Source organism: Ovis canadensis, chromosome 9 (assembly GCF_042477335.2).
Source record: "Ovis canadensis isolate MfBH-ARS-UI-01 breed Bighorn chromosome 9, ARS-UI_OviCan_v2, whole genome shotgun sequence".
Lineage (NCBI taxonomy): Eukaryota > Metazoa > Chordata > Mammalia > Artiodactyla > Bovidae > Ovis > Ovis canadensis.
In genome coordinates this window covers 39,500,767-39,515,998 of record NC_091253.1, presented here as the reverse complement: position 1 = coordinate 39,515,998, position 15,232 = coordinate 39,500,767, and the positions used below count along the sequence as shown (strand labels likewise).

Here is a 15,232-nt window from a genome sequence, read left to right as displayed (position 1 = left end):
TGACAGTTCAGCTAATCCTTTCCTGGTCACGTGTCAGAAGCTGCCTGCCCCAGTCAGTATCAGACTGCTTCGCCACTTCTCCCTTCTCAGCAGTTATCACTTAACTGAAGTGATTTGCTGTATTTATTTTGTGTAAAGTCTGTTTTTATCTCCCGTCACTAGACTGTGAGCTCTCTCTGCTTTGCCTAGCATGTTGTCTGCCACTGTGTAGGTACCCAACAAACATGCCTGGAACATTTAATGAAGGAGCAATCCCTGCTACCTCAGGGGTCTGGAAGGTCACGTTCCCCCTCCCCTCATCTCTGGGTAAGAGTAATGCCAGAAAATTGCTGCTAAATTCTTGCTCTTTGCATTCTTCCTTTTGACCAGGTTCTGTTCCATTTTCAGATTGTACTGTCCTTTTATAAACAGTACTGTACCGTTTAGGGAAGGTATATAATTCCTATTTAGATGGTATTATCCTTTTTTCTTTTTCAGTCTCTCAAGCCTCCACTCCACTACTCTTTCACTTTTCGGTCTAGAAAGGACATTACAGATGGCAGATAGCAAAGATTATTGTGAGTTGACTTAATCAGCGTCACTCTCACACCTTGGTGGGTTCTTCACTCTAGCCTCCTCTTGTAAACATATATTGAAAGCACCTCATCCTGTGTATCTGCTCGTGACAGTTGGGGAAGGCATTACTTTTTCCTTCTCTCCTCTACCCTTGACCACGTAGCCTAGCATCAGAGGGTTATTTCTTTTCACTCTGTCAGTCCAAAGATAATGTGGCTCTCGCCATGAGCTATAGCAGGCTTCCATTTGAGCCAGGCTTTTAATAGCATCCGTTTGTTATCAAGGGAGCAGTCATAGCAGCATCACACGTAGAGTCAATAGGCAGTCTTTCCAATGGTTTCCATGGGGACCTGGAGTTTTAGAGCAATTTCTGGGAAGAACGTTGGAAAGAAATTGATGGTAAAAATGTTAATAAAGTCACACTGTTCTGACAGACACCATTTCTAGAAACATGGGTGATATATGAGTCATTTCCACTCAAGGCCCATGGGGTACAGAGCTGCGTGTGACCTCCTTGGGGCCAGGTACAGAGGAGACCTAGATTCTGCCTGCACTCAGAATACAGGAAAAATCAGGTTTGAGTCTTTAGTCCCCATTATAATTGTGCTTTTGTTAGTCACTTGCTGTGTGACCTTGAGGAATTCACTTAACCTATCTGGGCTTTCATTGCTTCACTTAAGAAAGAGTTATTTTGTTCTTCCCTGGTGGTTCAGTGGTTAAATATCTGTCTGCCAATGCAAGGGACAACAGTTCGATCCTTAGTCTGGGAAGATCCCAAATGCACACACACACAAAAGGCTGATGTTCAGAGCCCTCTCTGAGAGGTGTTGATTCAGTAAGCATACCAGTCAGGCTTCAGTTGCAGATAACAGAAATCATACTTGCTGCTTGAAGCCAAAAAGGGTTTGATTCAAATCACAGAGAAGGGAGGCAAACATTTGGAGAGGGGATCATTGGGTGTAGCAACCAGGGTGATAACGTGCTTCACACGTATCCTTTGGTGCCTAGATCCGGGAATTCTGGCAGCACCGTCATGGCTTACGGCATTCTTTAGGACAGGAGGGCAGCATCACCAGGTGGTGTCTCTCAGCTGGTGCTGTGCCTGCCTTCAACAGGCCATTTATTCTACCTTCCAGAAGATCAGCTACTTCTGGGTTATGAGGAGCATGGTAAAACCAGAGAATCCTAGGGCGCCAACTCCTTTTGCTGTAGGTGGAGTCGTGATCAGAAGCAATGTTGGCTTTGGGACTTCCCTGGTGGTCCAGTGGTTAAGAATCCACTTTGCAATGCAAGGGATGTGGGTTTGATCCCTGGTTGGGGAACTAAGAGCCCATGTGACATGAGGCAACTAAGCCCACAAGCCACAGCTAGAGAGCACATGCCCTGCACGGGAAGACCCACCGCCGCAGTGAAGATCCTGTGCACTGCGACTAAACCCAAGGCGGCCAAATAGATAAATAAATAAATGCTGCTCTTGCTGTTCAGTTGCTCAGTCATGTCTGACTCTCTGCAGCCCCATGGACTGCAGCATGCCAGGCCCCTCTGTCCGTGGAATTCTCCAGGCAAGAATACTGAGTGGGTTGCCATTTCTTTCCCCAGAGGATCTTCCTGACCCAGGGGTCCTGCGTTTTCTACATTGGCAGGCAGATTCTTTACCACTGAGCCACCAGGGAAGCCCAAATAAGTCAATAAGTAAATAAATATATTTAAATATATATTTAAATATATATCTATATATATTACTTATATATTTAAATAAATATATTTAAATATATAAGTAATGTTGGCTTTAAGTAAGTCACTTCATTGTTTTTCTTAAATTTATTTTTAATTGGAGGATAATTGCTTTATAATCACTTTAACTCACTGTACTTATTTACAGGAATCTCCAGTGCCAAATTCTAGACACTGTGACATCCATTTCATAGTTCCCTATAATCTGACAGTGGTTATATTTCCAGATAAACAATTCAGTTAATAGTCAACCTGCTTATTCCTGATGCTATTAAATGTCAGGAGAACTTACATGTCATAAGGACTTTTATTTCAAAACCTGGAGCACAAGATGCACTTCTTAAATACCTAAAGCATTAGTCATTTTTAAGTAAACAGAATTACAAAGAAGTGTTGCTGAACTTGATTACATAATTACCTCATTACAGGAAATAATTATTTTGGTCAGTTCTGAATAACATCAACCCTTACAGGAATTATGCCAGAATAAAGTATGTACCTGGACCCTTTAGCAAGTATTGAAGGAAAAGCCGAGTTGCTTTACATGATTACCTCAGGGTGAAACAAAAAATGATATTTAGCTCATCCTTTAAAAATGTCACTTTAAAGTGATGATCCTTTCATTTTGCCAACCTCTTAGCTCTGTAACTTAAATGATGTTGCCAGCTATTAAACTTCTAGGCATCTTGGAAATTTTCAAAAATAAAAAAATCAATTTGTTTCACACTCTGTGGAAGGCAGTCCCAAATCGCTGCATATAGTGAGTGTAGCCATGAAATTAAAAGATACTTGTTCCTTGGAAGAAAAGCTATGACCAACCTAGACAGCATATTAAAAAGCAGAGACATCATTTTGCCAACAAAAGTCTGTATAGTCAAAGATTTTTCCATTAGTCATGTACAGATGTGAGAGTTGGACTGTAGAGAAAGCTGAGCAACAAAGCATTGATGCTTTTGAACTGTGGTGTTGGAGAAGACTCTTGAGAGTCCCTTGGACACTAAGGAGATCAAATCAGTCAGTCCCTGAATATTCATTGGAAGGACTGAAGCTGAAGCTCCAATACTTTGGTCACTTGATGTGAAGAGCTGATTCACTGGAAAAGACCCTGATGCTGGGAAAGATTGAGGGCAGGAAAAGAGGGTGACAGAGGATGAAATGGTTGGATGGCATCACTGACTCAATGGATTTTAGTTTGAACAAACTCCAGGAAATAGTGAAGGACAGGGAAGCCTGGCGTGCTGCTGTTCTTGGAGTCACAAAGAGTTGGACATGACTTAGTGACTGAACAACAACATGGAAGAAAACATCATGAAGCTATGAAAACAAATGAAGCTTATGTTTCTTAGGCTGACTGGTAGTGTTTTTACTCTTTATCTTAAGTTTATATTATATTCTTTCATATGTATTAAGTATTTAGTAAAATTAAAAAGTGAGTGAAAAAGTGTGTATTAAAAGCGAAAATAATGGGGACTTCTCTCTGGTGGTCTAGTTGCTAAGACTCTGTGCTCCCAGTGCAGGGGACTGAGTTTGATCCCTGGCTGGGGAACTAGATCCCACATGCAGCAACCAACAGTTTGCATGTTGCAACCAAAGAATTCTGTTTGCTGCAACGAAGATCCAGCACAGCCAAATCAATGAATAAATATTTAAAAATAGATAAAAGTCAATCCATCTTTACTTTGGAAGGACCCTAGAACATATATGTATCTGTCGCCTTTGTGTCTTGGTTAAAGAAAAAAAGAGAGAGAGAGAAAATAGGTATATATTTGCTTGTATTTGTGCAGAATATAAAGAATATCCAATATCGCAAAGAAACTAGTGATAGTAGTGGCCTCTGGAGAGGAGAACTGGGTGGCTGGCATTAGAGGAAGAAGGGAAACTCCATCATATGTCCTTTTGTGTTTTTAAGAGTCATGAGCCTCCTTTACCTGAAACTAATGCAACATTGTCAATCAACTTGTTACTGAAAAGTATGCATGGGGGTCTGGCTGCTCGCCGTGGCTGCTCACCGTAGCTGCTTGCCGCTCAAAAGCCAATCAGCAGGTTGGTGGAAAGGCAAGTTTACTTTATTTCAGATGCTGGCAGCTAGGAAAGGTTGGCAGACATCTGTCCAAAGGCCGACTTCCCCCCAGCCCCCACCACACCCCCCCAAACAAGCAGAGGGTGAGAGCTGTTATAGACAGAGTAGGGGAGTTTATATGCAGAAGCAGCACAGTCATCTCTAACAGTCATCTTCAAATTGATCATCACTGGTCTGACTAGCATCATCTTGGTTGTTTTAGGTACAGTTAATCTTCAGTTCCCGGGTGTACTTGTTCCCATTTCCTTGCAACCAAAGAATTCCACATGCTGCAACTAAGACCCAACACAGCCAAATAAATGAGGAAATACTTTAAAATACATTTCGGCAGCTCATATCCTGGGTATAGTCCGGTCATCACGTAGTTAACTTTTCTACCTGGTGTTCTAGTATCTATAGGACAGCTCACAGGATATAGATCAGAATATTCTCTATAGCCCTCGAGAAAGAACTAAAGATCCTTGATTGTGCTTAATGACATTACTATTATTTAGTTTCCTTTGACTGTTTTCCTTTGTTTCCACATTTCCACATTTCTCTGATTAAACTTATTCTTTGACTTAAGTTTTCCACAGGCAAAAGGCATGCAGAGGACATGTGGTGGTGGGGGCAAGAACCGTGTGGTCCTGCTCCATTTCAAACTGTACCCCTATCAAAAAAAGTTGTGAGCCCCATCAATAATCTTACTCATTAATAAATAAAATAAATAGTATTTTATTTAAAATATTGAAAATAAATAAAATTTAAAAATATATAAATCATACCTTCCCTCACTCACACATTTACCCACACCACCTTTTTTTTTTAAAAAAATAAGCAAAAGTAGAGCTTTTAACAGTTGCATCTTCAGGTGTTCTCTGGAGTGAAAGCGGGGTTGACCAGCAGCATGGGAAGCCAGTATGTGTGACACACACTTAGAGAGCTTGACAGCAACATCCATATGCTGAGACTGAGTAACGAGGAAACATTCCTCCATTTGTTTTTCTATTATACTCATCTTAGCCTTCTGTTCAGCAGTGCTAACCTTTGATTTGGCTGCTGGGAGTAAAGGTGAGACCTTTATAAAGAGCTTTTTGCGCTCTTGAGGAATGTGTTTTGGTGCCTTATATGGCTTTGAGCTGCAGCCTGGGGTCAGAAAGGCTCAGAAAGCATGAGCTCATGCAGAGAGAAAACCTTCTTAGCAGATACATCGCTCTTGAATTTCTTTTAAGAATCTTAAAAATAACCCCTTGTGGGAACTCGTCATGACAGCCAACGTTTATTGGGCTCTCAGTTTGTACGAGTGTGGGTCAGAGCTACTGCCTGTATGTGAACAGATTCACCCTCGCAACAACCATATGAAGTAGGAATTATTATTATCTATTTCTCAAATGAGGAAACAGGTGTGGGCAATGCTCCCCAAGGAGCACAGTCAACATGTAGCCACGCATTCTGGGAAACAAACTCAGTCGGAAGGACAATGAAGATAGCGGAGTGCAGTTTATTACACCGGCGGGCCCAAGGCAGAGTCTCCTCTTAGCCAAGGACCCCAACCAGCATTTGTGAAAATCTTTTATACCCCATGTGTACGTGTCTGAACCCACCACTCCAAATTCCTTGAGACTTACATAAACCAAGGAAAATACAATCCCAATAACCCCCTCATTCACGTGCTACGTGCTCATGTGCTCAAACAGTCAAACAATTAGCCAATAATCAATAAACCCAAGGCTACACTCCAATAGAAAAATTTATGGCCTGTCTGAAGGAAGGGGTGATAGTGTATGTTTTCTCTTAGGCGATGAGTAACCTAGATATGATCTTCAAGGTTCTCCTGTCTGGAGGGGGTCTTATCCTTCTGTTATTTTCATAGGCACTAAACACAGAGTTCAGAGTCCACTGGAAAGGTGGCCGAGCATGATCAGCATGAACAGGCCTAAGATGGAGTCCAGGCCCTATGAATTCCTTCTTCAAACACGCAGATGGATGTCATCTGAACCTGGGTCTGGCTCCAGGATTGCTACCCCCTGAGATGAAGATCCAGTCACACAGGAATAAATCCAAAGGCGAAATTAGAGTATTGCTTCTCCTGCTGGTCTCGGGACTGAGATGCTGAGTGGATTATAGAAGTGAGAGCCTGGGGCAGTAATGGGGCGGCCTGTCTTTGGAATGTGGTGTGTCTTTACAATGTGAGAGCCTTGAGAGCAAGATGAGATTTAGGGCTTCATCATCTTTTAAAACCCCACTCCAGTACTCTTGCCTGGAAAATCCCATAGACGGAGGAGCCTGGTTGGCTGCAGTCCATGGGGTCACTGAGAGTTGGACACGACTCAGTGACTTCACTTTCAGTTTTCACTTTCATGCATTGGAGAAGGAAGTGGCAACCCACTCCTGTGTTTTTGCCTGGAGAACCCCAGGGATGGGGGAGCCTGGTGGGCTGCCGTCTGTGGGGTCGCACAGAGTCAGACACAACTGAAGCAATGCAGCAGCAGCAGCATCTTTTAAAAAATTTATTTAGTTGCGCTGGGTCTTAGCTGTGGCACGCGGGACCTTCCGTTTTCGTTGTGGCAGGCAGGATCTTAAGATGAGGCATATGGGATCTAGTTCTCTGACCAGGGATTGAACCTGGGCTGCTTGCATTGGGAGCATAGAGTCTTAGCCACTGGACCACCAGGGGCATCCCATCAGGGCTTAATCTTATAATAAGAAAGGGAGGCCTCTGGGGGCAAGCTCTTCAACAGGGGAGGGATGTGGGGAAACTAGCATTGCGTAGGGTGTCCTTGGACTGTGATTGGCACGTGGGGGTTGGCAGAGGGGAGACCAAAGGAAAAAGGCCTCTGCATGCAGATAGAAGAGGGTCAGGACTAGGGAGGCCATCATGGAAATGGGAGGAAGGATGGATCTGGAAGATTTTGTCTTGAGAACTTGGTGGGGCTCATACCAATTGAAAGCTGAAGAGGAAGCAAGGAGATAAGAACATGCTTAAGATGCTCTGTCATCCAGGGGTCGGTGGAGGAGGTGCTTCATCCTGCTTTTACGTTCACGTGTATTTAATGCTTCTGTTCAAGGCTCCCCGAGTTTCTCATTTGTCTGCAAAACAGTTCTAGAAGCTGTAGCAGCTGCTGTCAGTCCCTCCCTCCCATCGAGTGCCCATCGCCTCTTACTCTTCCTCACCTGAGTGAAGCCCTGGTGCATCCAGGAAGGGCTTTCCTGGTCCTGGTACACTTGACCCTGGCTCAGGCAGGCTGGATACAGGAAGGAGTTAACGCACCCAGAGCAGCCTTCCGCCTCTGTTGATGTGCCAGAGCTGGTGGATAAAGGCTTCTGCTTTCTTTCTCCTCAAAGGGCACAGCTCCGAGTGGGGTGCTGCACCTTCTCCCAGGGGTACCCAGCAGTGTGAAGCCCCCACTTCCTGCTCATTGCCTTCACAGTAACATGCCCCCTTGCCTCTCCCACCTGACCTCTCCACTCCGAGCCGCTCCTTGCTAGGATCACCTCTCAGATAAACCACCTGTACCCCAGCCCTCAATCTCAGTTCCTGCTTTGGGGGAACCCAACCTAAGACAGTTGAGAGATGGTATGTCGAGGTCGCTCAGTCATGTCCAACTCTTTGTGACCCCATGGACTGTAGCCCTCCAGGTTCCTCTGTCCATGGGATTTTCTGGCAAAAATAGTATAGTAAGTTGCCATTTCCTTCTCCAGGGAATCTTCCCAACCAGGGATCGAACCCAGGTTTCCCTAATTGTAGGCAGATTCTTTACCATCTGAACCACCAGGGAAATCCAGAGAGGTTATTTCCCTTGTTCAAGCTCACAAATCCAGTCTGTGGGAAATCTAGGATTTTAATTCAGCTCTCCTAAATCCAGTGGGCTCCTGATGTTCTCTGATACTAACCAGTCTTTGTATTCACTGTAATGTCTCCCTGGATCTTTTTACACGTTTGGCTTTCCTACTAGAGTCTGGCCTATTAGACACCAGTATAAACTCATAAAAGGCAGGAAGTATGATGTGGATAATTTAGTACCCAAGAGCAACAAGACTTGTGTCTTTCAGAGACAGATGCTCAGTGAGGATTTGTTGAAAGGAAGAGACAGAGCAAAAGGAGGAGGAGGCATAGGCACTTGGGTACTCGACACAGGAGCATGAATGAGAGCCTCCAGGCATCTTGTCATGGGGCTCGAGAGTGGCCTGCCTTAAAGGAGACCATGGTTAGGCTGTCAGGCGGAAGATCCAGAGGAGGCACAATGGTGAGCAGAAAACTTGGTAGAGAACTCAAAAATCCATTTTCTTGGAAATCACTGATGAGGAAAGCTATCCCTAATGAAACAGACCTTTTCAGTGCAAGAATTTCTGAAAGAGTTTTGGTTTTTTCTTGTTTATTTTAAAGCACTTTATTTATTTAATTTTTGGCTGTATTTGGTCTCCGTTGCTTTTCTCTAATTGCAGCGATCAGGGGGCTACTCTTTAGTTGCAGTGTGTGGGCTTCTCGTTGTGGTAGCTTCTCTTGTTGTGTAGCGCAGGCTCTCAGTGCACGGGCTTCAGTAACTGTGGCAGGTGAGCTCAGTGGTTGTGGCTCCCTGGTTCTAGAGCACAGGCTCAGTGGTTGTGGCATGTTGCTCTGCAGCATGTGGGATCTTCCCCAATCAGGGATCGAACCTATGCCTCTTGCATTGGCAGGCTGATTCTTTACCACTACCTCCAGGGAGGCCCTATATTTTGTTTCTAATATAAGATGAGTAATGTTAGCTTTGTAGAAAAAACATAGGATGGATTCTACCCAAGAATAAATTCTACAAATCAGATACTTAGGACAGTATTTTTCAAATGATGCTCTACAAGGCAGTAGGACTTCTAAGGAACTCTCTTAGAAGCCTCCTCAAGAAGAGGTTAGATCATAATAATGATTAATACTTACTGAGCTTTAAATCTATTTTTTTTTTTTTTTTGCCATCCCACGTGGTTTGTGGGATCTTAACTCCTCAAGCAGGATTTGAACTCTGGTCCCTGGCAGTGAAAGTGCTGAGTCCTAACCACTGGTCTGCCAAGGAATTCCTAATACTTGCTAAATCATGGGCCAAGCCCTAGGCTGTGTTTTGGGCTGCATTATCGCAGTTAATTCTCCCAGTTACCCTTTGATAGGTACTACTGTCATCCCTGGCTCACAGATGACAAAGCTGACGCTGAAAGAGGTTACTCAGCTAAGTAAGACTGAGTGGGATTTGGCCCCAGGGCTATTTGACTCTGGAGCCCACGACCTTCACAGGCAAGGCTATAGGTACCCTCCTCTCCACCCCTTGGCCAACCACATGCCCCCTCCATCAGAACTGAAACTCAGACTTTGATCTTATGGGGCACAACCTGGGGAATGGGAACCACACCGTTGGTTGGGGGTTGGGAGAGAGTACATTAAAGTGTGCCATACTTTGACCACCTTCTCTACAATTATTGGAGCTTTGCATTCCTGTTGTGCTGGGGAGTTTTAAAATGCATTCTGATGAATGCGGTCTGCTCTTTTGGTACACAAGGGGGAGCGTTTAGCACAGGAATGGGAATAAGATCGCTGCAGGGAGTGAGTTCTTGTTCTTTGCAAGAAAGAGTTTCTCTTTCTCTTTCTCTCTTAATAGGATTGCCTAAGAATGAAGACTGTTTTCTACCTAATCCCAATATTGTTATTATGATGTCCAAGAAATCAATATTGATGAAACCACATAATCTATATGTAACATAATCTATATCCAGATTTTTCCAATATTGCCAAGATGCCTTTTGTAGCTTTTTCTTTTGTAAAACTTTTCTGTATTTTTTCTCCCCATAAAGTATGTTTATTTTTTGGCTGCACCAGGTCTTAGATGTAGCATGTGGGGTCTTCAATTTTCATTGCAGTATGTGGGGTCTTTAGTTGCAGCATGCGAACTCTCAGCTGCAGCATGTGGGGTCTAGTTCCCTGATCAGGGATTGAACCTGGGCCCCCTGCATTGGGAGTGCATGGAGCCTTAGGCACTGGACAACCAGGGAAGTCCCTCTTTTTCTATTTTTGATCCAGAATCAATTTTGTATTCTCTTAATCCTAGACCATCATCATTTTTCTGAAATATTTTGGTATAAAATGTTCATGATTTTTCCTATTTTCTATTCCATGAAGCTGATTTACTGTGAATTATTAATAAATTTCTCTTCAGTTACTCCTGTTAGAAGCATAACGTGGTGTCATGTGGGACTTTTCCTTTCTCAGTTTTGACTCAGGTACCAATTCAATAGGTATCAGATTGCAATTATATGAGACCGATAATCATATATGGAATTTGTCAAGTGTCACAGAGCAGGTTCCCTGATGGAGATTTTTGTACAGGAGGTTTACTGAGAGTGCTGGAGATCAACACCTATGGAGGAATAGAGGAAGTGGGACTGGGCCGAAGGGATAGTTGAACTTCAATGCAGTCACTACAAAGGCCTCAGCCGGCCTTCCACTGGCTCGAGCTGAGATCGTCTTGCAGAATTGTTCTGTCCTGGGGTGAGGAGATTGGGTCTTTTTACCTCTTCAGGGACCAGTCATCAGATACAGCTTCCCCCTGGGAAGTGGCCATGACCTTGGGTGAGCTAGTTAGCTTAGATCCATTTTCAAAGACTCAGGGTGAAAATGAGGGCCTCAGTCCTGTGGGCAGAGAACACAGCACCCACTACACCAGGGGAATTCTCATGAATCTGTCATGCAAGTCGTAGATCCCCGCAGCCAGGCTGAATACAGACTGCATACAGACTGAATGCAATGTGTGTGGAGGTGGGAGGAGGCTGGGACGAGGTGGGGAGAGCATTGCATGCTGGGACTCCTCCCTCCACCCCCAGAGGAAAGACCGTGGTTCTACCTCCTTTTCTGAAAGTATATGATGGGGCCTTCTTCAGGTCCACATATTGAACTTGAAGTACTTTTCTCTATAATTGGAGATAAAGAAAACCGGTGGCCTGTGGCCGCAGGACACAGAAGGTGGTGTTTGGTCCTGCCCTCCCAGGGTTTGTTGGAGCAAAGGATGAGAGAGGGTTTCCTAGGACTCAAGTGTGAGTCACTTGGGAGAGAACTAGGCTAGAGCTATTAAAAAGAAAAAAAAAATATATATATATATATTTAAAAAGCCTCTAAGACTTTCAAAAAGTTGTAAAAATAAAACAGAGAGTTCCCATGTGCCCTTCACCCAGTTTTCCCCAGTGATAGTTGTATTTTCAAAACTAGGAAATTGACATTGGTACAAGGTTATGAACTAAACAGACTTTTTTGGTTTTCATCCATTTTCACATGGACTTGTGTGTTTGTGTTACTATGCAATTAAAAAAAAATTTTTTTTTGATGTGGACCAGAGTCTTTTCGGAGAAGGCAATGGCACCCCACTCCAGTACCCTTGCCTGGAAAATCCCATGGATGGAGGAGCCGGGTGGGCTGCAGTCCATGGAGTCTCAAAGAGTCGGACACGACTGAGCGACTTCACTTTCACTTTTCACTTTCATGCATTGGAGAAGGAAATGGCAACCCACTCCAGTGTCCTTGCCTGGAGAATCCCAGGGACGGGGGAGCCTGGTGGGCTGCCGTCTGTGGGGTCGCACAGAGTTGGGCACGACTGAAGTGACTTAGCAGCAGCAGCAGCAGAGTCTTTTTACTGAATTTGTTATAATATTGCTTCTGCTTTATGTTTTGTTTTTTTGGCCACTGAAGTATGTGGGGTCTTAGCTTCCTGACCAAGGATTGAAACCACCCACCCCTGCTCTGGAAGGCAAAATCTTAACCATTAGACTGCCAAGGAGGTAGAAAATTTAATCACTAGTACAGATTTGTGATTTGTGTATCACCATCACAATCAGGATACTGATTTACTAGTAAGAAGCTCTCTCACCCTACATCTTTTTGGTCAGACGCTTCCACCAACCCTATTCCCTGGCAATCACTGATCTAGTCTCCATCACTATAACTTTATCATTTCAAGAGTGTTACATAGTAGGCTTATGCAGGATGTAACCTTTTGAGATTGGCTTTTCTCACTAGCAGAAATAACAGCCTTGAGTTCTAGCCATGTTGTTGCTTATATCAATAGTTCTTTATTTTTTATCTCTTAGTAATATTTAATCATATACCTATACATAGTTTAATACATTCCCAGCAGGAGTCACTGAAGTCCTGCCCATTGGACTTTCTCAGGGGGTGAGAGCAACTCAAATGATGAAGTTTGAACAGAAAGAATTGTCGGGGAACCAGGGGCTCAGTGGGTAGTGGCAGCTGGGATGGAATGCTTCATACTTCTCCGTTGTCTTGAGAATTAAAACTGGAGAGGTCCCTAGAGAGGGAGATCTCCAAAGATCCCATGAAACAGTGCACAAGCAAGAAGCAGTTTATAGCTTCAAAGTCCAGTGAACTTACGACAGTGCCAGTCACAAGCCAATTAAAGTATTTCCAGACAGAACCATTTACCTCTGTCACTTTAACATCCAAAACAGCAGCTAGTGAGAGGGGGAGGAAATGCGACCGAGTAGTGGAAGAGAGAGGAAACTGCAACTGCGTAGGAGACCCCCTCGTCCCCACCGCCTCTCACTGAACTGCTAGCGCTGGCTGGGATAGAAAGTTTTGGGATGAAACTGGATTGTTGATTAATATAATGACCTGACACATTGAATTACTCTATTAAGACCATGTTTGTGACTTGATGTGGCATCAAACTGTCATAACTTGGAAATGGCCAGAGCAGACAGGGTCCAGCAATAGTTGTCATCTCCTTTCTTCCTCCTACTGCCCCTCTCTTCAAATGAGTTCATTTTAGAGGGATGGTGGGAGAAAAACAAAATATATTTTGATTATAACTGCCAGCAGTTACATAAATAACTTGGAAATAAACATCTTTTATACATAAGCCATTTTTTTTCTTTTATAGTATAATTTCTTTCAAGTAAATTCCTGGAAATGGGGTTTGGATATTTTTATGGCATGGCATGGATATTTTTATGATTCTCAAAACATATTTCCAAATTGCCTTTCTAAAGTTTTGTACCAACTTACATTCCCACCAGATAATATGTGGAAGTTTAGTATCATTAGATTGTTAGCATAAAGATGTTTAAATGCTATTTCATGTTTGAAATGAAAAAAATGATATATTCTGGATATTAACTCCTTATCAGATACATGATTTGCAAACATTTTCTCTCATTCCATAGGCTGACTTCTCACTCTACTGATTCTGGCTTTTCACGCACATAACTTTAAAGTTTGATGTAGTCTCATTTGTCTGCTTTTGTTTTTCTCACCTGTGCTTTTGGTGTCACACTCAAGAAGTCACTGCCAAGTCCAGTGTCATAAAGCTTTGCCCCTGTGTTTTCTTCTAGGAGTTTTATAGTTTTCATTTTTTAGATCTTCAATCCATTTTGAGTTAATTTTTGTGTATGGTGTAAGATAAGGTTCTAACTTCACTCTTTTCCCTGTGGACATCTACTTTCCTCAACACCATTCATTGAAGAAACTCTTCTTTCCCCTTTCACAACAAACTGTGGAAAATTCTTGAAGAGATGAATACCAGACCACCTTACCTGCCTCCTGAGAAATCTGGATGCAGGTCAAGAAGGAACAGTTAGAAGCAACAATTTAGAACCAATGGACTGGTTCCAACTTGGGAAAGGAGTATGTCAAGGCTGTATACTGTCACCCTGCTTATTTAACTTCTATGCAGAGTACATCATGCAAAATGCCAGGCTGGATGAAGCACAAGCTGAAATCAAGATTGCAGGGAGAAATATCAATAATCTCAGATATGCAGATGACACCACCCTTATGGCAGAAAGCAAAGAGGAATTGAAGAGCCTCTTGATGAAAGTGGAAGAGGAGAATGAAAAAGCTGGCTTAAAACTCAACATTCAAAAAACTAAAATCATGGCATCTCATTCCATCACTTCATGGCAAATAGATGGGGAAACAATGGAAATCGTGACAAACTTTATTTTCTTGGGCTCCAAAATCACTGCAGATGGTGACTGCAGCCATGAAATTAAAAAACACTTGCTCCTTGGAAGAAAAGCTATCACCAACCTAGACAGCATATTAAAAAGCAGAGTCATTACTTCGTCGACAAAATTCTGTCTAGTCAAAGCTCTGGGTTTTCCAGTAGTCATGTATGGATGTGAGAGTTGGACCATAAAGAAGGCTGAGCACTGAAGAATTGATGCTTTTGAACTGTGGTGTTGGAGGAGACTCTTGAGAGTCATTTGGACTGCAAGGAGATCCAACCAGTCAATTGTAAAGGAAATCAGTCCTGAATATTCACTGGAAGGACTGATGCTGAAGCTGAAACTCCAATTCTTTGGGCACCTGATGCAAAGAACTGACTAATTGGAAAAGACCCTGATGCTGGGAAAGACTGAAGGCAGGAGGAGAAGGGGATGACAGGGAATGAGATGGTTGGATGGCATCACCAACTTGACAGACATGAGTTTGAGCAAGCTCCAGGAGTTGGTGATGGACAGGGAAGCCTGGTGTCCATGGGATTGCAAAGAGTTGGACACGACTGAGGGACTGAACTGAACTGATTAGCAACCTTGTGAAAAATCATCAATTGTTGTTATTTTTTAATGATGGAAACATATGAATAATAACCAGATCACAGAATTCTTTTGTAAAGTAGACTTGGGGACAAATAATGACTTTTTGAATGAGGTGGTGAGATCCAAATAAAAAACACAAAAATGTGAATAAAACTCGAGACCATGGGATGGAGACCTAGTAACACCTTTTCTTAAGTTGTCATTAGTGCCAAGGGGAAAGTTGATTGACAATCTAATTCACCAAATTAATGATTACTGAGTGCCTACCATATAGGCATTAACCAGGCCAAGGGAATACAGTTGTGCATGAGACCA

General features: G+C 43.1%; 1 long non-coding RNA gene across 1 annotated transcript in view; it reads left to right on the top strand.

The window, feature by feature from the left end:
- Positions 1–15,232, top strand: part of LOC138445723 (uncharacterized) — a 15,849-nt gene extending 617 nt beyond the window's left edge. The window contains exon 3 of the long non-coding RNA XR_011258979.1: positions 13,840–15,232. This is a non-coding gene — a long non-coding RNA (uncharacterized lncRNA). The remainder of the gene's footprint in view (positions 1–13,839) is intronic.